General features: G+C 45.8%; 8 non-coding genes across 8 annotated transcripts; all 8 read right to left on the bottom strand.

Moving 5' to 3' along the window:
• Nucleotides 1–3,313: 3,313 nt before the first annotated feature.
• On the bottom strand, nucleotides 3,314–3,396 carry TRNAL-CAG (transfer RNA leucine (anticodon CAG)). Its single transcript has one exon. It is a non-coding gene; the product is annotated as a tRNA-Leu (tRNA).
• A 2,347-nt stretch (nucleotides 3,397–5,743) lies between these two features.
• TRNAL-UAG (transfer RNA leucine (anticodon UAG)) lies at nucleotides 5,744–5,826 on the bottom strand. Its single transcript has one exon. It is a non-coding gene; the product is annotated as a tRNA-Leu (tRNA).
• A 2,345-nt stretch (nucleotides 5,827–8,171) lies between these two features.
• TRNAL-CAG (transfer RNA leucine (anticodon CAG)) lies at nucleotides 8,172–8,254 on the bottom strand. The gene has a single exon. It is a non-coding gene; the product is annotated as a tRNA-Leu (tRNA).
• Nucleotides 8,255–9,385: 1,131 nt separating this feature from the next.
• On the bottom strand, nucleotides 9,386–9,468 carry TRNAL-CAG (transfer RNA leucine (anticodon CAG)). The gene has a single exon. It is a non-coding gene; the product is annotated as a tRNA-Leu (tRNA).
• A 1,130-nt stretch (nucleotides 9,469–10,598) lies between these two features.
• On the bottom strand, nucleotides 10,599–10,681 carry TRNAL-CAG (transfer RNA leucine (anticodon CAG)). The gene has a single exon. It is a non-coding gene; the product is annotated as a tRNA-Leu (tRNA).
• A 2,347-nt stretch (nucleotides 10,682–13,028) lies between these two features.
• Nucleotides 13,029–13,111, bottom strand: TRNAL-UAG (transfer RNA leucine (anticodon UAG)). Its single transcript has one exon. It is a non-coding gene; the product is annotated as a tRNA-Leu (tRNA).
• A 2,266-nt stretch (nucleotides 13,112–15,377) lies between these two features.
• TRNAL-CAG (transfer RNA leucine (anticodon CAG)) lies at nucleotides 15,378–15,460 on the bottom strand. The gene has a single exon. It is a non-coding gene; the product is annotated as a tRNA-Leu (tRNA).
• Nucleotides 15,461–21,448: 5,988 nt separating this feature from the next.
• Nucleotides 21,449–21,531, bottom strand: TRNAL-CAG (transfer RNA leucine (anticodon CAG)). Its single transcript has one exon. It is a non-coding gene; the product is annotated as a tRNA-Leu (tRNA).
• Nucleotides 21,532–27,977: the final 6,446 nt, after the last annotated feature.

The raw sequence follows: 27,977 nt of genomic DNA, 5'->3' as shown, positions 1-27,977 counted from the left end.
CAGTGCACATGGCCGGTGGTGACTGCTACTAATTCTCAATCATCTACTACAAGGGGTGTGGACATGCAGAATTTGGAGCCAGTTCAAGATTCAGATCAGGAGGTGCCTGGCTCCATACCAATCAACTCAGTGCCTCTGAGACAAGGACTTGAACGGTACAGTTTGAGTCCTCGACCGCCATGCTCAACGCGGCTGCAAGGATTCGGGGTGGATTGACTGAATGTGGCATTTCTTGTTGTGTACTATTCTTGTATACTGGATTAGTATAGTATCTTTTTTTTGAGCAGCTATGTTTGTTTTGTATTGGTTAAGGAGAAATGTTGTGTTCGTCATGGGCACGCCTATGATGCACACCAAGGGAGGTAGGGAGTGTTAGTCTCCCCCAACTTTTGGAGTTGGATGGTAGGCGCGGTGACGTGGAACCGGAGAGAATAAAAGGTCAGGGAAGGTGTTCCTCATGGCCAATGACTCTATATTATTCTCTGTGTATTTATTAAAACTTATCTGCGAAAGAGGCACCGTGTGTGCACGATGCAACAAACCCCTCCCATGCCCTGAATACAGAAGTGAAAAACCAGCTGTGATTGGGACGCAGGGGACCCTGGTGCCACTGAACCTTCTGCACTGTGAACCTGCTGAACTATTGACAGCTGCGCTCTTGATATGTAGGGTCGAAACCTTTATCTCTGCCCCTCTATCACGATTTGTTGAAGATGCTGTGATTTCCCGCTTTACCGATTTACTGCGATTTAGCCAACTTCAGGAAATTAGTGCAAGCAACGGACAATAGATCTTATCGATAATTTACAGAAACTGTTGACATTGTTTTTGATACAGGTGCTTGGAAAAAAAAAGTCCAAAAATGTATCCACCTCGCAAAAGACACTTGTCAGAAGTGGGATTCGTACCCACGCCTCCAAAGGAGACTGCGACCTGAACGCAGCGCCTTAGACCACTCGCCATCCTGACACTCTTAACACAGTACTGATGGCTCAATTTCCAGCTTATAAACCAAAATGAGTGCCATGTACTGAGTGAATTTTGTTTAATGTCCTCTGTATTTTCAATTCCAGACCTTCCTGCTCAGGGAAACAGTGGGATCTGAAGCTGATGAAGGAGAGAGGATGGATCATCCTGACAGTGAATCCGGTGGTGACTGCTACTAATTCGCAATCATCGACTACTTGGGGTGTGGACATGCAGAAGTTTGAGCCAGTGCACATGGCCGGTGGTGACTGCTACTAATTCTCAATCATCTACTACAAGGGATGTGGACATGCAGAATTTGGAGCTAGTTCAAGATTCAGATCAGGAGGTGCCTGGCTCCATACCAATCAACTCAGTGCCTCTGAGACAAGGACTTGAACGGTACAGTTTGAGTCCTCGACCACCATGCTCAACGCGGCTGCAAGGATTCGGGGTGGATTGACTGAATGTGGCATTTCTTGTTGTGTACTATTCTTGTATACTGGATTAGTATAGTATCTTTTTTTTGAGCAGCTATGTTTGTTTTGTATTGGTTAAGGATAAATGTTGTGTTCGTCATGGGCACGCCTATGATGCACACCAAGGGAGGTAGGGAGTGTTAGTCTCCCCCAACTTTTGGAGTTGGATGGTAGGCGCGGTGACGTGGAACCGGAGAGAATAAAAGGTCAGGGAAGGTGTTCCTCATGGCCAATGACTCTATATTATTCTCTGTGTATTTATTAAAACTTATCTGCGAAAGAGGCACCGTGTGTGCACGATGCAACAAACCCCTCCCATGCCCTGAATACAGAAGTGAAAAACCAGCTGTGATTGGGACGCAGGGGACCCTGGTGCCACTGAACCTTCTGCACTGTGAACCTGCTGAACTATTGACAGCTGCGCTCTTGATATGTAGGGTCGAAACCTTTATCTCTGCCCCTCTATCACGATTTGTTGAAGATGCTGTGATTTCACGCTTTACCGATTTACTGCGATTTAGCCAACTTCAGGAAATTAGTGCAAGCAACGGACAATAGATCTTATCGATAATTTACAGAAACTGTTGACATTGTTTTTGATACGGGTGCTTGGAAAAAAAAAGTCCAAAAATGTATCCACCTCGCAAAAGACACTTGTCAGAAGTGGTATTTGAACCCATGCCTCCAAAGGAGACTGCGACCTGAACGCAGCGCCTTAGACCACTTGGCCATCCTGACACTTTTAACTCTGCACTGATGGCTCAATTTCCAGCTTATAAACCAAAATGAGTGCCATGTACTGAGTGAATTTTGTTTAATGTCCTCTGTATTTTCAATTCCAGACCTTCCTGCTCAGGGAAACAGTGGGATCTGAAGCTGATGAAGGAGAGAGGATGGATCATCATGACAGTGAATCCGGTGGTGACTGCTACTAATTCGCAATCATCGACTACTTGGGGTGTGGACATGCAGAAGTTTGAGCCAGTGCACATGGCCGGTGGTGACTGCTACTAATTCTCAATCATCTACTACAAGGGGTGTGGACATGCAGAATTTGGAGCCAGATCAAGATTCAGATCAGGAGGTGCCTGGCTCCATAAAAATCAACTCAGTGCCTCTGAGACAAGAACTTGAACGGTACAGTTTGAGTCCTCGACCGCCATGCTCATCGCGGCTGCAAGGATTCGGGTGGATTGACTGAAAGTGGCATTTCTTGTTGTGTACTATTCTTGTATACTGGATTAGTATAGTATCTTTTTTTTGAGCAGCTATGTTTGTTTTGTATTGGTTAAGGAGAAATGTTGTGTTCGTCATGGGCACGCCTATGATGCACACCAAGGGAGGTAGGGAGTGTTAGTCTCCCCCAACTTTTGGAGTTGGATGGTAGGCGCGGTGACGTGGAACCGGAGAGAATAAAAGGTCAGGGAAGGTGTTCCTCGAGGCCAATGACTCTATATTATTCTCTGTGTATTTATTAAAACTTATCGGCGAAACAGGCACCGTGTGTGCACGATGCAACACACCCCTCCCATGCCCTGAATACAGAAGTTAAAAACCAGCTGTGATTGGGACGCAGGGGACCCTGGTGCCACTGAACCTTCTGCACCGTGAACCTGCTGAACTATTGACAGCTGCGCTCTTGATATGTAGGGTCGAAACCTTTATCTCTGCCCCTCTATCACGATTTGTTGAAGATGCTGTGATTTCCCGCTTTACCGATTTACTGCGATTTAGCCAACTTCAGGAAATTAGTGCAAGCAACGGACAATAGATCTTATCGATAATTTACAGAAACTGTTGACATTGTTTTTGATACGGGTGCTTGGAAAAAAAAAGTCAAAAAATGTATCCACCTCGCAAAAGACACTTGTCAGAAGTGGGATTTGAACCCACACCTCCAAAGGAGACTGCGACCTGAACGCAGCGCCTTAGACCACTCGGCCATCCTGACACTCTTAACACTGCACTGATGGCTCAATTTCCAGCTTATAAACCAAAATGAGTGCCATGTACTGAGTGAATGTTGTTTAATGTCCTCTGTATTTTCAATTCCAGACCTTCCTGCACAGGGAAACAGTGGGATCTGAAGCTGATGAAGGAGAGAGGATGGATCATCCTGACAGTGAATCCGGTGGTGACTGCTACTAATTCTCAATCATCAACTACATGGGGTGTTGACATGCAGAAGTTTGAGCCAGTGCACATGGCCGGTGGTGACTGCTACTAATTCTCAATCATCTACTACAAGGGGTGTGGACATGCAGAATTTGGAGCCAGTTCAAGATTCAGATCAGGAGGTGCCTGGCTCCATACCAATCAACTCAGTGCCTCTGAGACAAGGACATGAACGGTACAGTTTGAGTCCTCGACCGCCATGCTCAACGCGGCTGCAAGGATTCGGGGTGGATTGACTGAATGTGGCATTTCTTGTTGTGTACTATTCTTGTATACTGGATTAGTATAGTATCTTTTTTTTGAGCAGCTATGTTTGTTTTGTATTGGTTAAGGAGAAATGTTGTGTTCATCATGGGCACGCCTATGATGCACACCAAGGGAGGTAGGGAGTGTTAGTCTCCCCCGAGTTTTGGAGTTGGATGGTAGGCACGGTGACGTGGACCCGGAGAGAATAAAAGGTCAGGGAAGGTGTTCCTCGTGGCCAATGACTCTATATTATTCTCTGTGTATTTATTAAAACTTATTTGCGAAACAGGCACTGTGTGTGCACGATGCAACACACCCCTCCCATGCCCAGAATACAGAAGTTAAAAACCAGCTGTGATTGGGATGCAGGGGACCCTGGTGCCACTGAACCTTCTGCACTGTGAACCTGCTGAACTATTGACGGCTGTGCTTTTGATATGTAGGGTCGAAACCTTTATCTCGGCCCCTCTATCACGATTTGTTGAAGATGCTGTGATTTCCTGCTTTACCGATTTACTGCGATTTAGCCAACTTCAGGCAATTAGTGCAAGCAACGGACAATAGATCTTATCGATAATTTACAGAAACTGTTGACATTGTTTTTGATAAGGGTGCTTGGAAAAAAAAGTCCAAAAATGTATCCACCTCGTAAAGACACTTGTTAGAAGAGGGGTTTGAACACACGTCTCCAAGGGAGACTGTGACCTGAATGCAGCACCTTAGACCACCCTGCCATCCTGACACTCTTGACACCAGACTGATGGCTCAATTTCCAGCTTATAAACCAAAATGAGTGCCATGTACTGAGTGAATGTTATTTAATGTCCTCTGTATTTTCAATTCCAGACCTTCCTGCTCAGGGAAACAGTGGGATCTGAAGCTGATGAAGGAGAGAGGATGGATCATCCTGACAGTGGACTCTGTGGTGACTGCTACTAATTCTCAATCATCTACTACATGGGGTGTGGACTTGCAGAATTTTGAGCCAGTGCATATGGCCGGTGGTGACTGCTACTAATTCTCAATCATCTACTACAGGGGGTGTGGACATGCAGAATTTGGAGCCAGTTCAAGATTCAGATCAGGAGGTGCCTGGCTCCATACCAATCAACTCAGTGCCTCTGAGACAAGGACTTGAACGGTACAGTTTGAGTCCTCGACCGCCATGCTCAACGCGGCTGCAAGGATTCGGGGTGGATTGACTGAATGTGGTATTAATTGTTGTGTACTATTCTTGTATACTGGATTAGTATAGTATCTTTTTTTTGAGCAGCTATGTTTGTTTTGTATTGGTTAAGGAGAAATGTTGTATTCGTCATGGGCACGCCCATGATGCACACCAAGGGAGGTAGGGAGTGTTAGTCTCCCCTGAGTTTTGGAGTTGGATGTTAGGTGCGGTGATGTGGAATCGGAGAGAATAAAAGGTAGGGGAAGGTGTTCCTTGTGGCCAAAGACTCCATATTATTCTTTGTGTATTTATTAAAACTTCTCTGCAAAACAGGCACTGTGTGTGCACGACGCAACACCCCCACCCCTCCCATCCCCTGAATACAGAAGTTAAAAACCAGCTCTGATTGGGACGCAGGGGACCCTGGTGCCACTGAACCTTCTGCACTGTGAACCTGCTGAACTATTGACAGCTGCGCTTTTGATATGTAGGGTCGAAACCTTTATCTCGGCCCCTCTATCACGATTTGTTGAAGATGCTGTGATTTCCCGCTTTACCGATTTACTGCGATTTAGCCAACTTCAGGAAATTAGTGCAAGCAACGGACAATAGATCTTATCGATAATTTACAGAAACTGTTGACATTGTTTTTGATACGGGTGCATGGAAAAAAAAAGTCCAAAAATGTATCCACCTCGCAAAAGACACTTGTCAGAAGGAGGATTCGAACCCACGCCTCCAAAGGAGACTGCGACCTAAACGCAGAGCCTTAGACCACTCGGCCATCCTGACACTCTTGACACTGCACTGATGGCTCAATTTCCAGCTTATAAACCAAAATGAGTGCCATGTACTGAGTGAATGTTGTTTAATGTCCTCTGTATTTTCAATTCCAGACCTTCCTGCTCAGGGAAACAGTGGGATCTGAAGCTGATGAAGGAGAGAGGATGGATCATTCTGACAGTGAATCCGGTGGTGACTGCTACTAATTCTCAATCATCGACTACTTGGGGTGTGGACATGCAGAAGTTTGAACCAGTGCACATGGCCGGTGGTGACTGCTACTAATTCTCAATCATCTACTACAAGGGGTGTGGACATGCAGAATTTGGAGCCAGTTCAAGATTCAGATCAGGAGGTGCCTGGCTCCATACCAATCAACTCAGTGCCTCAGAGACAAGGACTTGAACGGTACAGTGTGAGTCCTCGACCGCCATGCTCAACGCGGCTGCAAGGATTCGGGGTGGATTGACTGAATGTGGCATTTCTTGTTGTGTACTATTCTTGTATACTGGATTAGTATAGTATCTTTTTTTTGAGCAGCTATGTTTGTTTTGTATTGGTTAAGGAGAAATGTTGTGTTCGTCATGGGCACGCCTATGATGCACACCAAGGGAGGTAGGGAGTGTTAGTCTCCCCCGAGTTTTGGAGTTGGATGGTAGGCGCGGTGACGTGGAACCGGAGAGAATAAAAGGTCAGGGAAGGTGTTCCTCGTGGCCAATGACTCTATATTATTCTCTGTGTATTTATTAAAACTTATCTGCGAAACAGGCACCGTGTGTGCACGATGCAACACACCCCTCCCATGCCCTGAATACAGAAGTTAAAAACCAGCTGTGATTGGGACGCAGGGGACCCTGGTGCCACTGAACCTTCTGCACTGTGAACCTGCTGAACTATTGACAGCTGCGCTCTTGATATGTAGGGTTGAAACCTTTATCTCTGCCCCTCTATCACGATTTGTTGAAGATGCTGTGATTTCCTGCTTTACCGATTTACTGCGATTTAGCCAACTTCAGGAAATTAGTGCAAGCAACGGACAATAGATCTTATCGATAATTTACAGAAACTGTTGACATTGTTTTTGATACGGGTGCTTGGAAAAAAAAAGTCCAAAAATGTATCCACCTTGCAAAAGACACTTGTCAGAAGTGGGATTCAAACCCACGCCTCCAAAGGAGACTGCGACCTGAACACAGCGCCTTAGACAACTCGGCCATCCTGACACTCTTAACACTCCACTGATGGCTCAATTTCCAGCTTATAAACCAAATTGAGTGCCATGTACTGAGTGAATTTTGTTGAATGTCCTCTGTATTTTCAATTCCAGACCTTCCTACTCAGGGAAACAGTGGGATCTGAAGCTGATGAAGGAGAGAGGATGGATCATCCTGACAGTGAATCCGGTGGTGACTGCTACTAATTCGCAATCATCGACTACTTGGGGTGTGGACATGCAGAAGTTTGAGCCAGTGCACATGGCCGGTGGTGACTGCTACTAATTCTCAATCATCTACTACAAGGGGTGTGGACATGCAGAATTTGGAGCCAGTTCAAGATTCAGATCAGGAGGTGCCTGGCTCCATACCAATCAACTCAGTGCCTCTGAGACAAGGACTTGAACGGTACAGTTTGAGTCCTCGACCGCCATGCTCAACGCGGCTGCAAGGATTCGGGGGGGATTGACTGAATGTGGCATTTCTTGTTGTGTACTATTCTTGTATACTGGATTAGTATAGTATCTTTTTTTTGAGCAGCTATGTTTGTTTTGTATTGTTTAAGGAGAAATGTTGTGTTCGTCATGGGCACGCCTATGATGCACACCAAGGGAGGTAGGGAGTGTTAGTCTCCCCCAACTTTTGGAGTTGGATGGTAGGCGCGGTGACGTGGAACCGGAGAGAATAAAAGGTCAGGGAAGGTGTTCCTCGAGGCCAATGACTCTATATTATTCTCTGTGTATTTATTAAAACTTATCTGCGAAACAGGCACCGTGTGTGCACGATGCAACACACCCCTCCCATGCCCTGAATACAGAAGTTAAAAACCAGCTGTGATTGGGACGCAGGGGACCCTGGTGCCACTGAACCTTCTGCACTGTGAACCTGCTGAACTATTGACAGCTGCGCTCTTGATATGTAGGGTCGAAACCTTTATCTCTGCCCCTCTATCACGATTTGTTGAAGATGCTGTGATTTCCCGCTTTACCGATTTACTGCGATTTAGCCAACTTCAGGAAATTAGTGCAAGCAACGGACAATAGATCTTATCGATAATTTACAGAAACTGTTGACATTGTTTTTGATACGGGTGCTTGGAAAAAAAAAGTCCAAAAATGTATCCACCTCGCAAAAGACACTTGTCAGAAGTGGGATTTGAACCCACGCCTCCAAAGGAGACTGCAATCTGAACGCAGCGCCTTAGACCACTCGGCCATCCTGACACTCTTAACACTGCACTGATGGCTCAATTTCCAGCTTATAAACCAAAATGAGTGCCATGTACTGAGTGAATGTTGTTTAATGTCCTCTGTATTTTCAATTCCAGACCTTCCTGCTCAGGGAAACAGTGGGATCTGAAGCTGATGAAGGAGAGAGGATGGATCATCCTGACAGTGAATCCGGTGGTGACTGCTACTAATTCTCAATCATCAACTACATGGGGTGTTGACATGCAGAAGTTTGAGCCAGTGCACATGGCCGGTGGTGACTGCTACTAATTCTCAATCATCTACTACAAGGGGTGTGGACATGCAGAATTTGGAGCCAGTTCAAGATTCAGATCAGGAGGTGCCTGGCTCCATACCAATCAACTCAGTGCCTCTGAGACAAGGACATGAACGGTACAGTTTGAGTCCTCGACCGCCATGCTCAACGCGGCTGCAAGGATTCGGGGTGGATTGACTGAATGTGGCATTTCTTGTTGTGTACTATTCTTGTATACTGGATTAGTATAGTATCTTTTTTTTGAGCAGCTATGTTTGTTTTGTATTGGTTAAGGAGAAATGTTGTGTTCATCATGGGCACGCCTATGATGCACACCAAGGGAGGTAGGGAGTGTTAGTCTCCCCCGAGTTTTGGAGTTGGATGGTAGGCGCGGTGACGTGGACCCGGAGAGAATAAAAGGTCAGGGAAGGTGTTCCTCGTGGCCAATGACTCTATATTATTCTCTGTGTATTTATTAAAACTTATTTGCGAAACAGGCACTGTGTGTGCACGATGCAACACACCCCTCCCATGCCCAGAATACAGAAGTTAAAAACCAGCTGTGATTGGGATGCAGGGGACCCTGGTGCCACTGAACCTTCTGCACTGTGAACCTGCTGAACTATTGACGGCTGTGCTTTTGATATGTAGGGTCGAAACCTTTATCTCGGCCCCTCTATCACGATTTGTTGAAGATGCTGTGATTTCCTGCTTTACCGATTTACTGCGATTTAGCCAACTTCAGGCAATTAGTGCAAGCAACGGACAATAGATCTTATCGATAATTTACAGAAACTGTTGACATTGTTTTTGATACGGGTGATTGGAAAAAAAAAGTCCAAAAATGTATCCACCTCGCAAAAGACACTTGTCAGAAGTGGGATTCGAACCCACGCCTCCAAAGGAGACTGCGACCTGAACGCAGCGCCTTAGACCACTCGGCCATCCTGACACTCTTAACACTGCACTGATGGCTCAATTTCCAGCTTATAAACCAAAATGAGTGCCATGTACTGAGTGAATTTTGTTTAATGTCCTCTGTATTTTCAATTCCAGACCTTCCTGCTCAGGGAAACAGTGGGATCTGAAGCTGATGAAGGAGAGAGGATGGATCATCATGACAGTGAATCCGGTGGTGACTGCTACTAATTCGCAATCATCGACTATTTGGGGTGTGGACATGCAGAAGTTTGAGCCAGTGCACATGGCCGGTGGTGACTGCTACTAATTCTCAATCATCTACTAGAAGGGGTGTGGACATGCAGAATTTGGAGCCAGTTCAAGATTCAGATCAGGAGGTGCCTGGCTCCATAAAAATCAACTCAGTGCCTCTGAGACAAGAACTTGAACGGTACAGTTTGAGTCCTCGACCGCCATGCTCAACGCGGCTGCAAGGATTCGGGTGGATTGACTGAAAGTGGCATTTCTTGTTGTGTACTATTCTTGTATACTGGATTAGTATAGTATCTTTTTTTTGAGCAGCTATGTTTGTTTTGTATTGGTTAAGGAGAAATGTTGTGTTCGTCATGGGCACGCCTATGATGCACACCAAGGGAGGTAGGGAGTGTTAGTCTCCCCCAACTTTTGGAGTTGGATGGTAGGCGCGGTGACGTGGAACCGGAGAGAATAAAAGGTCAGGGAAGGTGTTCCTCGAGGCCAATGACTCTATATTATTCTCTGTGTATTTATTAAAACTTATCTGCGAAACAGGCACCGTGTGTGCACGATGCAACACACCCCTCCCATGCCCTGAATACAGAAGTTAAAAACCAGCTGTGATTGGGACGCAGGGGACCCTGGTGCCACTGAACCTTCTGCACTGTGAACCTGCTGAACTATTGACAGCTGCGCTCTTGATATGTAGGGTCGAAACCTTTATCTCTGCCCCTCTATCACGATTTGTTGAAGATGCTGTGATTTCCCGCTTTACCGATTTACTGCGATTTAGCCAACTTCAGGAAATTAGTGCAAGCAACGGACAATAGATCTTATCGATAATTTACAGAAACTGTTGACATTGTTTTTGATACGGGTGCTTGGAAAAAAAAAGTCCAAAAATGTATCCACCTCGCAAAAGACACTTGTCAGAAGTGGGATTTGAACCCACGCCTCCAAAGGAGACTGCAATCTGAACGCAGCGCCTTAGACCACTCGGCCATCCTGACACTCTTAACACTGCACTGATGGCTCAATTTCCAGCTTATAAACCAAAATTAGTGCCATGTACTGAGTGAATGTTGTTTAATGTCCTCTGTATTTTCAATTCCAGACCTTCCTGCACAGGGAAACAGTGGGATCTGAAGCTGATGAAGGAGAGAGGATGGATCATCCTGACAGTGAATCCGGTGGTGACTGCTACTAATTCTCACTCATCAACTACATGGGGTGTTGACATGCAGAAGTTTGAGCCAGTGCACATGGCCGGTGGTGACTGCTACTAATTCTCAATCATCTACTACAAGGGGTGTGGACATGCAGAATTTGGAGCCAGTTCAAGATTCAGATCAGGAGGTGCCTGGCTCCATACCAATCAACTCAGTGCCTCTGAGACAAGGACATGAACGGTACAGTTTGAGTCCTCGACCGCCATGCTCAACGCGGCTGCAAGGATTCGGGGTGGATTGACTGAATGTGGCATTTCTTGTTGTGTACTATTCTTGTATACTGGATTAGTATAGTATCTTTTTTTTGAGCAGCTATGTTTGTTTTGTATTGGTTAAGGAGAAATGTTGTGTTCTTCATGGGCACGCCTATGATGCACACCAAGGGAGGTAGGGAGTGTTAGTCTCCCCCGAGTTTTGGAGTTGGATGGTAGGCGCGGTGACGTGGAACCGGAGAGAATAAAAGGTCAGGGAAGGTGTTCCTCGTGGCCAATGACTCTATATTATTCTCTGTGTATTTATTAAAACTTATTTGCGAAACAGGCACTGTGTGTGCACGATGCAACACACCCCTCCCATGCCCAGAATACAGAAGTTAAAAACCAGCTGTGATTGGGATGCAGGGGACCCTGGTGCCACTGAACCTTCTGCACTGTGAACCTGCTGAACTATTGACGGCTGTGCTTTTGATATGTAGGGTCGAAACCTTTATCTCGGCCCCTCTATCACGATTTGTTGAAGATGCTGTGATTTCCTGCTTTACCGATTTACTGCGATTTAGCCAACTTCAGGCAATTAGTGCAAGCAACGGACAATAGATCTTATCCATAATTTACAGAAACTGTTGACATTGTTTTTGATAAGGGTGCTTGGAAAAAAAAGTCCAAAAATGTATCCACCTCGTAAAGACACTTGTTAGAAGAGGGGTTTGAACACACATCTCCAAGGGAGACTGTGACCTGAATGCAGCACCTTAGACCACCCGGCCATCCTGACACTCTTGACACCAGACTGATGGCTCAATTTCCAGCTTATAAACCAAAATGAGTGCCATGTACTGAGTGAATGTTATTTAATGTCCTCAGTGTTTTCAATTCCAGACCTTCCTGCTCAGGGAAACAGTGGGATCTGAAGCTGATGAAGGAGAGAGGATGGATCATCCTGACAGTGGACTCTGTGGTGACTGCTACTAATTCTCAATCATCTACTACATGGGGTGTGGACTTGCAGAATTTTGAGCCAGTGCATATGGCCGGTGGTGACTGCTACTAATTCTCAATCCTCTACTACAGGGGGTGTGGACATGCAGAATTTGGAGCCAGTTCAAGATTCAGATCAGGAGGTGCCTGGCTCCATACCAATCAACTCAGTGCCTCTGAGACAAGGACTTGAACGGTACAGTTTGAGTCCTCGACCGCCATGCTCAACGCGGCTGCAAGGATTCGGGGTGGATTGACTGAATGTGGTATTTATTGTTGTGTACTATTCTTGTATACTGGATTAGTATAGTATCTTTTTTTTGAGCAGCTATGTTTGTTTTGTATTGGTTAAGGAGAAATGTTGTATTCGTCATGGGCACGCCCATGATGCACACAAAGGGAGGTAGGGAGTGTTAGTCTCCCCTGAGTTTTGGAGTTGGATGTTAGGTGCGGTGATGTGGAATCGGAGAGAATAAAAGGTAGGGGAAGGTGTTCCTTGTGGCCAAAGACTCCATATTATTCTTTGTGTATTTATTAAAACTTCTCTGCAAAACAGGCACTGTGTGTGCACGACGCAACACCCCCACCCCTCCCATCCCCTGAATACAGAAGTTAAAAACCAGCTCTGATTGGGACGCAGGGGACCCTGGTGCCACTGAACCTTCTGCACTGTGAACCTGCTGAACTATTGACAGCTGCGCTTTTGATATGTAGTGTCGAAACCTTTATCTCGGCCCCTCTATCACGATTTGTTGAAGATGCTGTGATTTCCCGCTTTACCGATTTACTGCGATTTAGCCAACTTCAGGAAATTAGTGCAAGCAACGGACAATAGATCTTATCGATAATTTACAGAAACTGTTGACATTGTTTTTGATACGGGTGCTTGGAAAAAAAAAGTCCAAAAATGTATCCACCTCGCAAAAGACCCTTGTCAGAAGGGGGATTCAAACCCACGCCTCCAAAGGAGACTGCGACCTAAACGCAGAGCCTTAGACCACTCGGCCATCCTGACACTCTTGACACTGCTCTGATGGCTCAATTTCCAGCTTATAAACCAAAATGAGTGCCATGTACTGAGTGAATGTTGTTTAATGTCCTCTGTATTTTCAATTCCAGACCTTCCTGCTCAGGGAAACAGTGGGATCTGAAGCTGATGAAGGAGAGAGGATGGATCATTCTGACAGTGATTCCGGTGGTGACTGCTACTAATTCTCAATCATCTACTACAAGGGGTGTGGACATGCAGAATTTGGAGCCAGTTCAAGATTCAGATCAGGAGGTGCCTGGCTCCATACCAATCAACTCAGTGCCTCAGAGACAAGGACTTGAACGGTACAGTGTGAGTCCTCGACCGCCATGCTCAACGCGGCTGCAAGGATTCGGGGTGGATTGACTGAATGTGGCATTTCTTGTTGTGTACTATTCTTGTATACTGGATTAGTATAGTATCTTTTTTTTGAGCAGCTATGTTTGTTTTGTATTGGTTAAGGAGAAATGTTGTGTTCGTCATGGGCACGCCTATGATGCACACCAAGGGAGGTAGGGAGTGTTAGTCTCCCCCGAGTTTTGGAGTTGGATGGTAGGCGCGGTAACGTGGAACCGGAGAGAATAAAAGGTCAGGGAAGGTGTTCCTCGTGGCCAATGACTCTATATTATTCTCTGTGTATTTATTAAAACTTATCTGCGAAACAGGCACCGTGTGTGCACGATGCAACACACCCCTCCCATGCCCTGAATACAGAAGTTAAAAACCAGCTGTGATTGGGACGCAGGGGACCCTGGTGCCACTGAACCTTCTGCACTGTGAACCTGCTGAACTATTGACAGCTGCGCTCTTGATATGTAGGGTCGAAACCTTTATCTCTGCCCCTCTATCACGATTTGTTGAAGATGCTGTGATTTCCTGCTTTACCGATTTACTGCGATTTAGCCAACTTCAGGAAATTAGTGCAAGCAACGGACAATAGATCTTATCGATAATTTACAGAAACTGTTGACATTGCTTTTGATACGGGTGCTTGGAAAAAAAAAGTCCAAAAATGTATCCACCTTGCAAAAGACACTAGTCAGAAGTGGGATTCAAACCCACGCCTCCAAAGGAGACTGCGACCTGAACGCAGCGCCTTAGACGACTCGGCCATCCTGACACTCTTAACACTCCACTGATGGCTCAATTTCCAGCTTATAAACCAAAATGAGTGCCATGTACTGAGTGAATTTTGTTTAATGTCCTCTGTATTTTCAATTCCAGACCTTCCTACTCAGGGAAACAGTGGGATCTGAAGCTGATGAAGGAGAGAGGATGGATCATCCTGATAGTGAATCCGGTGGTGACTGCTACTAATTCGCAATCATCGACTACTTGGGGTGTGGACATGCAGAAGTTTGAGCCAGTGCACATGGCCGGTGGTGACTGCTACTAATTCTCAATCATCTACTACAAGGGGTGTGGACATGCAGAATTTGGAGCCAGTTCAAGATTCAGATCAGGAGGTGCCTGGCTCCATACCAATCAACTCAGTGCCTCTGAGACAAGGACTTGAACGGTACAGTTTGAGTCCTCGACCGCCATGCTCAACGCGGCTGCAAGGATTCGGGGGGGATTGACTGAATGTGGCATTTCTTGTTGTGTACTATTCTTGTATACTGGATTAGTATAGTATCTTTTTTTTGAGCAGCTATGTTTGTTTTGTATTGTTTAAGGAGAAATGTTGTGTTCGTCATGGGCACGCCTATGATGCACACCAAGGGAGGTAGGGAGTGTTAGTCTCCCCCAACTTTTGGAGTTGGATGGTAGGCGCGGTGACGTGGAACTGGAGAGAATAAAAGGTCAGGGAAGGTGTTCCTCGTGGCCAATGACTCTATATTATTCTCTGTGTATTTATTAAAACTTATCTGCGAAACAGGCACTGTGTGTGCACGATGCAACACACCCCTCCGATGCCCTGAATACAGAAGTTAAAAACCAGCTGTGATTGGGACGCAGGGGACCCTGGTGCCACTGAACCTTCTGCACTGTGAACCTGCTGAACTATTGACAGCTGCGCTCTTGATATGTAGGGTCGAAGCCTTTATCTCTGCCCCTCTATCACGATTTGTTGAAGATGCTGTGATTTCCCGCTTTACCGATTTACTGCGATTTAGCCAACTTCAGGAAATTAGTGCAAGCAACGGACAATAGATCTTATCGATAATTTACAGAAACTGTTGACATTGTTTTTGATACGGGTGATTGGAAAAAAAAAGTCCAAAAATGTATCCACCTCGCAAAAGACACTTGTCAGAAGTGGGATTCGAACCCACGCCTCCAAAGGAGACTGCGACCTGAACGCAGCGCCTTAGACCACTCGGCCATCCTGACACTCTTAACACTGCACTGATGGCTCAATTTCCAGCTTATAAACCAAAATGAGTGCCATGTACTGAGTGAATTTTGTTTAATGTCCTCTGTATTTTCAATTCCCGACCTTCCTGCTCAGGGAAACAGTGGGATCTGAAGCTGATGAAGGAGAGAGGATGGATCATCCTGACAGTGAATCCGGTGGTGACTGCTACTAATTCGCAATCATCGACTACTTGGGGTGTGGACATTCAGAAGTTTGAGCCAGTGCACATGGCCGGTGGTGACTGCTACTAATTCTCAATCATCTACTACAAGGGGTCTGGACATGCAGAATTTGGAGCCAGTTCAAGATTCAGATCAGGAGGTGCCTGGCTCCATACCAATCAACTCAGTGCCTCTGAGACAAGGACTTGAACGGTACAGTTTGAGTCCTCGACCGCCATGCTCAACGCGGCTGCAAGGATTCGGGGTGGATTGACTGAATGTGGCATTTCTTGTTGTGTACTATTCTTGTATACTGGATTAGTATAGTATCTTTTTTTTGAGCAGCTATGTTTGTTTTGTATTGGTTAAGGAGAAATGTTGTGTTCGTCATGGGCACGCCTATGATGCACACCAAGGGAGGTAGGGAGTGTTAGTCTCCCCCAACTTTTGGAGTTGGATGGTAGGCGCGGTGACGTGGAACCGGAGAGAATAAAAGGTCAGGGAAGGTGTTCCTCGTGGCCAATGACTCTATATTATTCTCTGTGTATTTATTAAAACTTATCTGCGAAATAGGCACCGTGTGTGCACGATGCAACACACCCCTCCCATGCCCTGAATACAGAAGTTAAAAACCAGCTGTGATTGGGACGCAGGGGACCCTGGTGCCACTGAACCTTCTGCACTGTCAACCTGCTGAACTATTGACAGCTGCGCTCTTGATATGTAGGGTCGAAACCTTTATCTCTGCCCCTCTATCACGATTTGTTGAAGATGCTGTGATTTCCCGCTTTACCGATTTACTGCGATTTAGCCAACTTCAGGAAATTAGTGCAAGCAACGGACAATAGATCTTATCGATAATTTACAGAAACTGTTGACATTGTTTTTGATACGGGTGCTTGGAAAAAAAAAGTCCAAAAATGTATCCACCTCGCAAAAGACACTTGTCAGAAGTGGGATTCGAACCAACGCCTCCAAAGGAGACTGCAACCTGAACGCAGCGCCTTAGACCACTCGGCCATCCTGACACTCTTGACACTGCACTGATGGCTCAATTTCCAGCTTATAAACCAAATTGAGTGCCATGTACTGAGTGAATGTTGTTTAATGTCCTCTGTATTTTCCATTCCAGACCTTCCTGCTCAGGGAAACAGTGGGATCTGAAGCTGATGAAGGAGAGAGGATGGATCATCCTGACAGTGAATCCGGTGGTGACTGCTACTAATTCGCAATCATCGACTACTTGGGGTGTGGACATGCAGAAGTTTGAGCCAGTGCACATGGCCGGTGGTGACTGCTACTAATTCTCAATCATCTACTACAAGGGGTGTGGACATGCAGAATTTGGAGCCAGTTCAAGATTCAGATCAGGAGGTGCCTGGCTCCATACCAATCAACTCAGTGCCTCTGAGACAAGGACTTGAACGGTACAGTTTGAGTCCTCGACCGCCATGCTCAACGCGGCTGCAAGGATTCGGGGTGGATTGACTGAATGTGGCATTTCTTGTTGTGTACTATTCTTGTATACTGGTTTAGTATAGTATCTTTTTTTTTGAGCAGCTATGTTTGTTTTGTATTGGTTAAGGAGAAATGTTGTGTTCGTCATGGGCACGCCTATGATGCACACCAAGGGAGGTAGGGAGTGTTAGTCTCCCCCGAGTTTTGGAGTTGGATGGTAGGCACGGTGACGTGGAACCGGAGAGAATAAAAGGTCAGGGAAGGTGTTCCTCGTGGCCAATGACTCTATATTATTCTCTGTGTATTTATTCAAACTTATTTGCGAAACAGGCACTTTGTGTGCACAATGCAACACACCCCTCCCATGCCCTGAATACAAAAGTTAAAAACCAGCTGTGATTGGGACGCAGGGGACCCTGGTGCCACTGAACCTTCTGCACTGTGAACCTGCTGAACTATTGACAGCTGTGCTTTTGATATGTAGGGTCGAAACCTTTATCTCGGCCCCTCTATCACGATTTGTTGAAGATGCTGTGATTTCCTGCTTTACCAAATTACTGCGATTTAGCAAACTTCAGGCAATTAGTGCAAGCAACGGACAATAGATCTTATCGATAATTTACAGAAACTGTTGACATTGTTTTTGATAAGGGTGCTTGGAAAAAAAAAAGTCAAAAAATGTATCCACCTCGCAAAAGACACTTGTGAGAAGAGGGGTTTGAACCCATGTCTCCAAGGGAGACTGTGACCTGAATGCAGCACCTTAGACCACCCGGCCATCCTGACACTCTTGACACCAGACTGATGGCTCAATTTTCAGCTTATAAACCAAAATGAGTGCCATGTACTGAGTGAATGTTATTTAATGTCCTCTGTATTTTCAATTCCAGACCTTCCTGCTCAGGGAAACAGTGGGATCTGAAGCTGATGAAGGAGAGAGGATGGATCATCCTGACAGTGAATCCGGTGGTGACTGCTACTAATTCTCAATCATCTACTACATGGGGTGTGGACATGCTGAATTTTGAGCCAGTGCACATGGCCGGTGGTGACTGCTACTAATTCTCAATCATCTACTACAAGGGGTGTGGACATGCAGAATTTGGAGCCAGTTCAAGATTCAGATCAGGAGGTGCCTGGCTCCATACCAATCAACCCAGTGCCTCTGAGACAAGGACTTGAACGGTACAGATTGAGTCCTCGACCGCCATGCTCAACGCGGCTGCAAGGATTCACGGTGGATTGACTGAATGTGGCATTTCTTGTTGTGTACTATTCTTGTATACTGGTTTAGTATAGTATCTTTTTATTGAGCAGCTATGTCTGTTTTGTATTGGTTAAGGAGAAATGTTGTGTTCGTCATGGGCACTCCTATGATGCACACCAAGGGAGGTAGGGAGTGTTAGTCTCCCCCGAGTTTTGGAGTTGGATGGTAGGCGCGGTGACGTGGAACCGGAGAGAATAAAAGGTCAGGGAAGCTGTTCCTCGTGGCCAATGACTCTATATTATTCTGTATGTATTTATTAAAACTTATCTGCGAAACAGGCACCGTGTGTGCACGATGCAACACATCCCTCCCATGCCCTGAATACAGAAGTTAAAAACCAGCTGTGATTGGGACGCAGGGGACCCTGGTGCCACTGAACCTTCTGCACTGTCAACCTGCTGAACTATTGACAGCTGCGCTCTTGATATGTAGGGTCGAAACCTTTATCTCTGCCCCTCTATCACGATTTGTTGAAGATGCTGTGATTTCCCGCTTTACCGATTTACTGCGATTTAGCCAACTTCAGGAAATTAGTGCAAGCAACGGACAATAGATCTTATCGATAATTTACAGAAACTGTTGACATTGTTTTTGATACGGGTGCTTGGAAAAAAAAAGTCCAAAAATGTATCCACCTCGCAAAAGACACTTGTCAGAAGTGGGATTCGAACCCATGCCTCCAAAGGAGACTGCAACCTGAACGCAGCGCCTTAGACCACTCAGCCATCCTGACACTATTAACACTGCACTGATGGCTCAATTTCCAGCTTATAAACCAAAATGAGTGCCATGTACTGAGTGAATGTTGTTTAATGTCCTCTGTATTTTCAATTCCAGACCTTCCTGCTCAGGGAAACAGTGGGATCTGAAGCTGGTGAATGAGAGAGGATGGATCATCCTGACAGTGAATCCGGTGGTGACTGCTACTAATTCTCAATCATCGACTACTTGGGGTGTGGACATGCAGAAGTTTGAACCAGTGCACATGGCCGGTGGTGACTGCTACTAATTCTCAATCATCTACTACAAGGGGTGTGGACATGCAGAATTTGGAGCCAGTTCAAGATTCAGATCAGGAGGTGCCTGGCTAAATACCAATCAACTCAGTACCTCTGAGCAAGGACTTGAACGGTACAGTTTGAGTCCTCGACCGCCATGTTCAACGCGGCTGCAAGGATTCGGGGTGGATTGACTGAATGTGGCATTTCTTGTTGTGTACTATTCTTGTATACTGGATTAGTATAGTATCTTTTTTTTGAGCAGCTATGTTTGTTTTGTATTGGTTAAGGAGAAATGTTGTGTTCGTCATGGGCACGCCTATGATGCACACCAAGGGAGGTAGGGAGTGTTAGTCTCCCCCGAGTTTTGGAGTTGGATGGTAGGCGCGGTGACGTGGAACCGGAGAGAATAAAAGGTCAGGGAAGGTGTTCCTCGTGGCCAATGACTCTATATTATTCTCTGTGTATTTATTAAAACTTATCTGCGAAACAGGCACTGTGTGTGCACGATGCAACACACCCCTCCCATGCCCTGAATACAGAAGTTAAAAACCAGCTGTGATTGGGACGCAGGGGACCCTGGTGCCACTGAACCTTCTGCACTGTAAACCTGCTGAACTATTGACAGCTGGGCTCTTGATATGTAGGGTCGAAACCTTTATCTCTGCCCCTCTATCACGATTTGTTGAAGATGCTGTGATTTCCCGCTTTACCGATTTACTGCGATTTAGCCAACTTCAGGAAATTAGTGCAAGCAACGGACAATAGATCTTATCGATAATTTACAGAAACTGTTGACATTGTTTTTGATACGGGTGCTTGGAAAAAAAAAGTCCAAAAATGTATCCACCTCGCAAAAGACACTTGTCAGAAGTGGGATTCGAACCCCCACCTCCAAAGGAGACTGCGACCTGAACGCAGCACCTTACACCACTCGGCCATCCTGACACTCTTGACACTGCCCTGATGGCTCAATTTCCAGCTTATAATCCAAAATGAGTGCCATGTACTGAGTGAATGTTGTTTAATGTCCTCTGTATTTTCAATTCCAGACCTTCCTGCTCAGGGAAACAGTGGGATCTGAAGCTGATGAAGGAGAGAGGATGAATCATCCTGACAGTGAATCCGGTGGTGACTGCTACTAATTCTCAATCATCGACTACTTGGGGTGTGGCCAAGCAGAAGTTTGAACCAGTGCATATGGCCGGTGGTGACTGCTACTAATTCTCAATCATCTACTACAAGGGGTGTGGACATGCAGAATTTGGAGCCAGTTCAAGATTCAGATAAGGAGGTGCCTGGCTCCATACCAATCAACTCAGTGCCTCTGAGACAAGGACTTGAACGGTACAGTTTGAGTCCTCGACCGCCATGTTCAACGCGGCTGCAAGGATTCGGGGTGGATTGACTGAATGTGGCATTTCTTGTTGTGTACTATTCTTGTATACTGGATTAGTATAGTATCTTTTTTTTGAGCAGCTATGTTTGTTTTGTATTGGTTAAGGAGAAATGTTGTGTTCGTCATGGGCACGCCTATGATGCACACCAAGGGAGGTAGGGAGTGTTAGTCTCCCCCGAGTTTTGGGGTTGGATGGTAGGCCCGGTGACGTGGAACCGGAGAGAATAAAAGGCCAGGGAAGGTGTTCCTCGTGGACAATGACTCCATATTATTCTCTGTGTATTTATTAAAACTTATCTGCGAAACAGGCACCATGTGTGCACGATGCAACACACCCCTCACATGCCCTGAATACAGAAGTTAAAAACCAGCTGTTATTGGGACGCAGGGGACCCTGGTGCCACTGAACCTTCTGCACTGTGAACCTGCTGAACTATTGACAGCTGCGCTCTTGATATGTAGGGTCGAAACCTTTATCTCTGCCCCTCTATCACGATTTGTTGAAGATGCTGTGATTTCCCGCTTTACCGATTTACTGCGATTTAACCAACTTCAGGAAATTAGTGCAAGCAACGGACAATAGATCTTATCGATAATTTACAGAAACTGTTGACATTGTTTTTGATACGGGTGCTTGGAAAAAAAAAGTCCAAAAATGTATCCACCTCGCAAAAGACACTTGTCAGAAGTGGGATTTGAACCCACGCCTCCAAAGGAGACTGCGACCTGAACACAGCGCCGTAGACCACTCGGCCACCCTGACACTCTTGACACTGCACTGATGGCTCAATTTCCAGCTTATAAACCAAAATGAGTGCCATGTACTGAGTGAATGTTGTTTAATGTCCTCTGTATTTTCAATTCCAGACCTTCCTGCTCAGGGAAACAGTGGGATCTGAAGCTGATGAAGGAGAGAGGATGGATCATCCTGACAGTGAATCCGGTGGTGACTGCTACTAATTCTCAATCATCGACTACTTGGGGTGTGGCCAAGCAGAAGTTTGAGCCAGTGCATATGGCCGGTGGTGACTGCTACTAATTCTCAATCATCTACTACAAGGGGTGTGGACATGCAGAATTTGGAGCCAGTTCAAGATTCAGATCAGGAGGTGCCTGGCTCCATACCAATCAACTCAGTGCCTCTGAGACAAGGACTTGAACGGTACAGTTTGAGTCCTCGACCGCCATGTTCAACGCGGCTGCAAGGATTCGGGGTGGATTGACTGAATGTGGCATTTCTTGTTGTGTACTATTCTTGTATACTGGATTAGTATAGTATCTTTTTTTTGAGCAGCTATGTTTGTTTTGTATTGGTTAAGGAGAAATGTTGTGTTCGTCATGGGCACGCCTATGATGCACACCAAGGGAGGTAGGGAGTGTTAGTCTCCCCCGAGTTTTGGAGTTGGATGGTAGGCGCGGTGACGTGGAACCGGAGAGAATAAAAGGCCAGGGAAGGTGTTCCTCGTGGACAATGACTCCATATTATTCTCTGTGTATTTATTAAAACTTATCTGCGAAACAGACACCATGTGTGCACGATGCAACACACCCCTCCCATGCCCTGAATACAGAAGTTAAAAACCAGCTGTTATTGGGATGCAGGGGACCCTGGTGCCACTGAACCTTCTGCACTGTGAACCTGCTGAACTATTGACAGCTGCGCTCTTGATATATAGGGTCAAAACCTTTATCTCTGCCCCTCTATCACGATTTGTTGAAGATGCTGTGATTTCCAGCTTTACCGATTTACTGCGATTTAGCCAACTTCAGGAAATTAGTGCAAGCAACGGACAATAGATCTTATCGATAATTTACAGAAACTGTTGATATTGTTTTTGATACGGGTGCTTGGAAAAAAAAAGTCAAAAAATGTATCCACCTCGCAAAAGACACTTGTCAGAAGAGGAATTCGAACCCACGCCTCCAAAGGAGACTGCAAACTGAACGCAGCGCCTTAGACCACTCGGCCATCCTGACACTTGTGACACTGCACTGATGGCTCAATTTCCAGCTTATAAACCAAAATGGGTGCCATGTACTGAGTGAATGTTGTTTAATGTCCTCTGTATTTCCAATTCCAGACCTTCCTGCTCAGGGAAACAGTGGGATCTGAAGCTGATGAAGGAGAGAGGATGGATCATCCTGACAGTGGATCCGGTGGTGACTGCTACTAATTCTCAATCATCTACTACATGGGGTGTGGACATGCTGAATTTTGAGCCAGTGCACATGGCCGGTGGTGACTGCTACTGATTCTCAATCATCTACTACAGGGGGTGTGGACATGCAGAATTTGGAGCCAGTTCAAGATTCAGATCAGGAGGTGCCTGGCTCCATAACCAATCAACTCAGTGCCTCTGAGACAAGGACTTGAACGGTACAGTTTGAGTCCTCGACCGCCATGCTCAACGCGGCTGCAAGGATTCAGGGTGGATTGACTGAATGTGGCATTTCTTGTTGTGTACTATTCTTGTATACTGGTTTAGTATAGTATCTTTTTTTTGAGCAGCTATGTTTGTTTTGTATTGGTTAAGGAGAAATGTTGTGTTCGTCATGGGCACGCCTATGATGCACACCAAGGGAGGTAGGGAGTGTTAGTCACCCCCAAGTTTTGGAGTTGGATGGTAGGCGCGGTGACGTGGAACCGGAGAGAATAAAAGGTCAGGGAAGGTGTTCCTCGTGGCCAATGACTCTATATTATTCTCTGTGTATTTATTAAAACTTATTTGCGAAACAGGCACTGTGTGTGCACGATGCAACACACCCCTCCCATGCCCTGAATACAGAAGTTAAAAACCAGCTGTGATTGGGACGCAGGGGACCCTGGTGCCACTGAACCTTCTGCACTGTGAACCTGCTGAACTATTGACAGCTGTGCTTTTGATATGTAGGGTCGAAACCTTTATCTCGGCCCCTCTATCACGATTTGTTGAAGATGCTGTGATTTCCCGCTTTACCGATTTACTGCGATTTAGCCAACTTCAGGCAATTAGTGCAAGCAACGGACAATAGATCTTATCGATAATTTACAGAAACTGTTGACATTGTTTTTGATAAGGGTGCTTGGAAAAAAAAAGTCCAAAAATGTATCCACCTCGCAAAAGACACTTGTCAGAGGAGGGGTTTGAACCCATGTCTCCAAGGTAGACTGTGACCTGAATGCAGCACCTTAAACCACCCGGTCATCCTGACACTCTTGACACAAGACTGATGGCTCAATTTCCAGCTTATAAACCAAAATGAGTGCCATGTACTGAGTGAATGTTATTTAATGTCCTCTGTATTTTCAATTCCAGACCTTCCTGCTCAGGGAAAAAGTGGGATCTGAAGCTGATGAAGGAGAGAGGATGGATCATCCTGACAGTGGACCCTGTGGTGACTGCTACTAATTCTCAATCATCTACTACATGGGGTGTGGACTTGCAGAATTTTGAGCCAGTGCATATGGCCGGTGGTGACTGCTACTAATTCTCAATCATCTACTACAGGGGGTGTGGACATGCAGAATTTGGAGCCAGTTCAAGATTCAGATCAGGAGGTGCCTGGCTCCATACCAATCAACTCAGTGCCTCTGAGACAAGGACTTGAACGGTACAGTTTGAGTCCTCGACCGCCATGCTCAACAAGGCTGCAAGGATTCGGGGTGGATTGACTGAATGTGGTATTTATTGTTGTGTACTATTCTTGTATACTGGATTAGTATAGTATCTTTTTTTTGAGCAGCTATGTTTGTTTTGTACTGGTTAAGGAGAAATGTTGTGTTCGTCATGGGCACGCCCGTGATGCACACCAAGGGAGGTAGGGAGTGTTAGTCTCCCCCGAGTTTTGGAGTTGGATGGTAGGTGCGGTGATGTGGAATCGGAGAGAATAAAAGGTAGGGGAAGGTGTTCCTCGTGGCTAAAGACTCTATATTATTCTTTGTGTATTTATTAAAACTTCTCTGCAAAACAGGCACTGTGTGTGCACGACTCAACACCCCCACCCCTCGCATCCCCTGAATACAGAAGTTAAAAACCAGCTGTGATTGGGACGCAGGGGACCCTGGTGCCACTGAACCTTCTGCACTGTGAACCTGCTGAACTATTGACAGCTGCGCTTTTGATATGTAGGGTCGAAACCTTTATCTCGGCCCCTCTATCACGATTTGTTGAAGATGCTGTGATTTCCTTCTTTACCGATTTACTGCGATTTAGCCAACTTCAGGCAATTAGTGCAAGCAACGGGAATAGATCTTATCGATAATTTACAGAAACTGTTGACATTGTTTTTGATACGGTGCTTGGGAAAAAAAAGTCCAAAAATTTATCCACCTCGCAAAATACACTTGTCAGAAGTGGGATTTGAACCCACACCTCCAAGGGAAGCTACAACCTGAACGCAGCGCCTTAGACCACTTGGCCATCCTGACACTCTTCACAGCTCCCTCATGGCTCAATTTCGAGTGTATAAACCAAAATGAGTGCCATGTACTGAGTGAATGTTGTTTAATGTCCTCTGTATTTTCAATTCCAGATCTTCCTGCTCAGGGAAACAGTGGGATCTGAAGCTGATGAAGGAGAGAGGATGGATCATCCTGACAGTGAATCCGGTGGTGACTGCTACTAATTCTCAATCATCGACTACATGGGGTGTGGACATGCTGAATTTTGAGCCAGTGCACATGGCCGGTGGTGACTGCTACTAATTCTCAATCATCTACTACAGGGGGTGTGGACATGCAGAATTTGGAGCCAGTTCAAGATTCAGATCAGGAGGTGCCTGGCTCCATACCAATCAACTCAGTGCCTCTGAGACAAGGACTTGAACGGTACAGTTTGAGTCCTCGACCGCCATGCTCAACGCGGCTGCAAGGATTCGAGGTGGATTGACTGAATGTGGCATTTCTTGTTGTGTGTTATTCTTGTATACTGGATTAGTATAGTATCTTTTTTTTGAGCAGCTATGTTTGTTTTGTATTGGTTAAGGAGAAATGTTGTGTTCGTCATGGGCACGCCTATGATGCACACCAAGGGAGGTAGGGAGTGTTATTCTCCCCCGACTTTTGGAGTTGGATGGTAGGCGCGGTGACGTGGAACCGGAGAGAATAAAAGGTCAGGGAAGGTGTTCCTCGTGGCCAATGACTCTATATTATTCTCTGTGTATTTATTAAAACTTATCTGCGAAACAGGCACCGTGTGTGCACGATGCAACACACCCCTCCCATGCCCTGAATACAGAAGTTAAAAACCAGCTGTGATTGGGACGCAGGGGACCCTGGTGCCACTGAACCTTCTGCACTGTGAACCTGCTGAACTATTGACAGCTGCGCTCTTGATATGTAGGGTCGAAACCTTTATCTCTGCCCCTCTATCACGATTTGTTGAAGATGCTGTGATTTCCCGCTTTACCGATTTACTGCGATTTAGCCAACTTCAGGAAATTAGTGCAAGCAACGGACAATAGATCTTATCGATAATTTACAGAAACTGTTGACATTGTTTTTGATACGGGTGCTTGGAAAAAAAAGAGTCCAAAAATGTATCCACCTCGCAAAAGACACTTGTCAGAAGTGGGATTCGAACCCACGTCTCCAAAGACGACTGCGATCTGAACGCAGCGCCTTAGACCACTCGGCCATCCAGACACTCTTGAGACTCCACTGATGGCTCAATTTCCAGCTTATAAACCAAAATGAGTGCCATGTACTGAGTGAATGTTGTTTAATGTCCTCTGTATTTTCAATTCCAGACCTTCCTGCTCAGGGAAACAGTGGGATCTGAAGCTGATGAAGGAGAGAGGATGGATCATCCTGACAGTGGATCCGGTGGTGACTGCTACTAATTCTCAATCACCTACTACATGGGGTGTGGACTTGCAGAATTTTGAGCCAGTGCATATGGCCGGTGGTGACTGCTACTAATTCTCAATCATCTACTACAGGGGGTGTGGACATGCAGAATTTGGAGCCAGTTCAAGATTCAGATTAGGAGGTGCCTGGCTCCATACCAATCAACTCAGTGCCTCTGAGACAAGGACTTGAACGGTACAGTTTGAGTCCTCGACCGCCATGCTCAATGCGGCTGCAAGGATTCGGGGTGGATTGACTGAATGTGGTATTTATTGTTGTGTACTATTCTTGTATACTGGATTAGTATAGTATCTTTTTTTTGAGCAGCTATGTTTGTTTTGTATTGGTTAAGGAGAAATGTTGTGTTCGTCATGGGCACGCCCATGATGCACACCAAGGGAGGTAGGGAGTGTTAGTCTCCCCCGAGTTTTGGAGTTGGATGGTAGGTGCGGTGATGTGGAATCGGAGAGAATAAAAGGTAGGGGAAGGTGTTCCTCGTGGCTAAAGACTCCATATTATTCTTTGTGTATTTATTTAAACTTCTCTGCAAAACAGGCACTGTGTGTGCAAGACGCAACACCCCCACCCCTCCCATCCCCTGAATACAGAAGTTAAAAACCAGCTGTGATTGGGACGCAGGGGACCCTGGTGCCACTGAACCTTCTGCACTGTGAACCTGCTGAACTATTGACAGCTGCGCTTTTGATACGTAGGGTCGAAACCTTTATCTCGGCCCCTCTATCACGATTTGTTAAAGATGCTGTGATTTCCTGCTTTACCGATTTATTGCGATTTAGCCAACTTCAGGCAATTAGTGCAAGCAACGGAAAATAGATCTTATCGATAATTTACAGAAACTGTTGACATTGTTTTTGATACGGTGCTTGGGAAAAAAAAGTCCAAAAATGTATCCACCTCGCAAAATACACTTGTCAGAAGTGGGATTTGAACCCACAACTCCAAAGGAGGCTGCGACCTGAACACAGCGCCTTCGACCACTCAGCCATCCTGACACTCTTCACACCGCCCTCATGGCTCAATTTCGAGCATATAAACCAAAATGAGTGCCATGTACTGAGTGAATGTTGTTTAATGTCCTCTGTATTTTCAATTCCAGACCTTCCTGCTCAGGGAAACAGTGGGATCTGAAGCTGATGAAGGAGAGAGGATGGATCATCCTGACAGTGAATCCGGTGGTGACTGCTACTAATTCTCAATCATCGACTACATGGGGTGTGGAAATGCAGAAGTTTGAGCCAGTGCACATGGCCGGTGGTGACTGCTACTAATTCTCAATCATCTACTACAAGGGGTGTGGACATGCAGAATTTGGAGCCAGTTCAAGATTCAGATCAGGAGGTGCCTGGCTCCATACCAATCAA

The sequence above is a fragment of the Pleurodeles waltl genome, unplaced genomic scaffold (genome assembly GCF_031143425.1).
Source record: "Pleurodeles waltl isolate 20211129_DDA unplaced genomic scaffold, aPleWal1.hap1.20221129 scaffold_39, whole genome shotgun sequence".
NCBI lineage: Eukaryota > Metazoa > Chordata > Amphibia > Caudata > Salamandridae > Pleurodeles > Pleurodeles waltl.
This window is presented reverse-complemented; position numbering and strand designations above follow the sequence as displayed.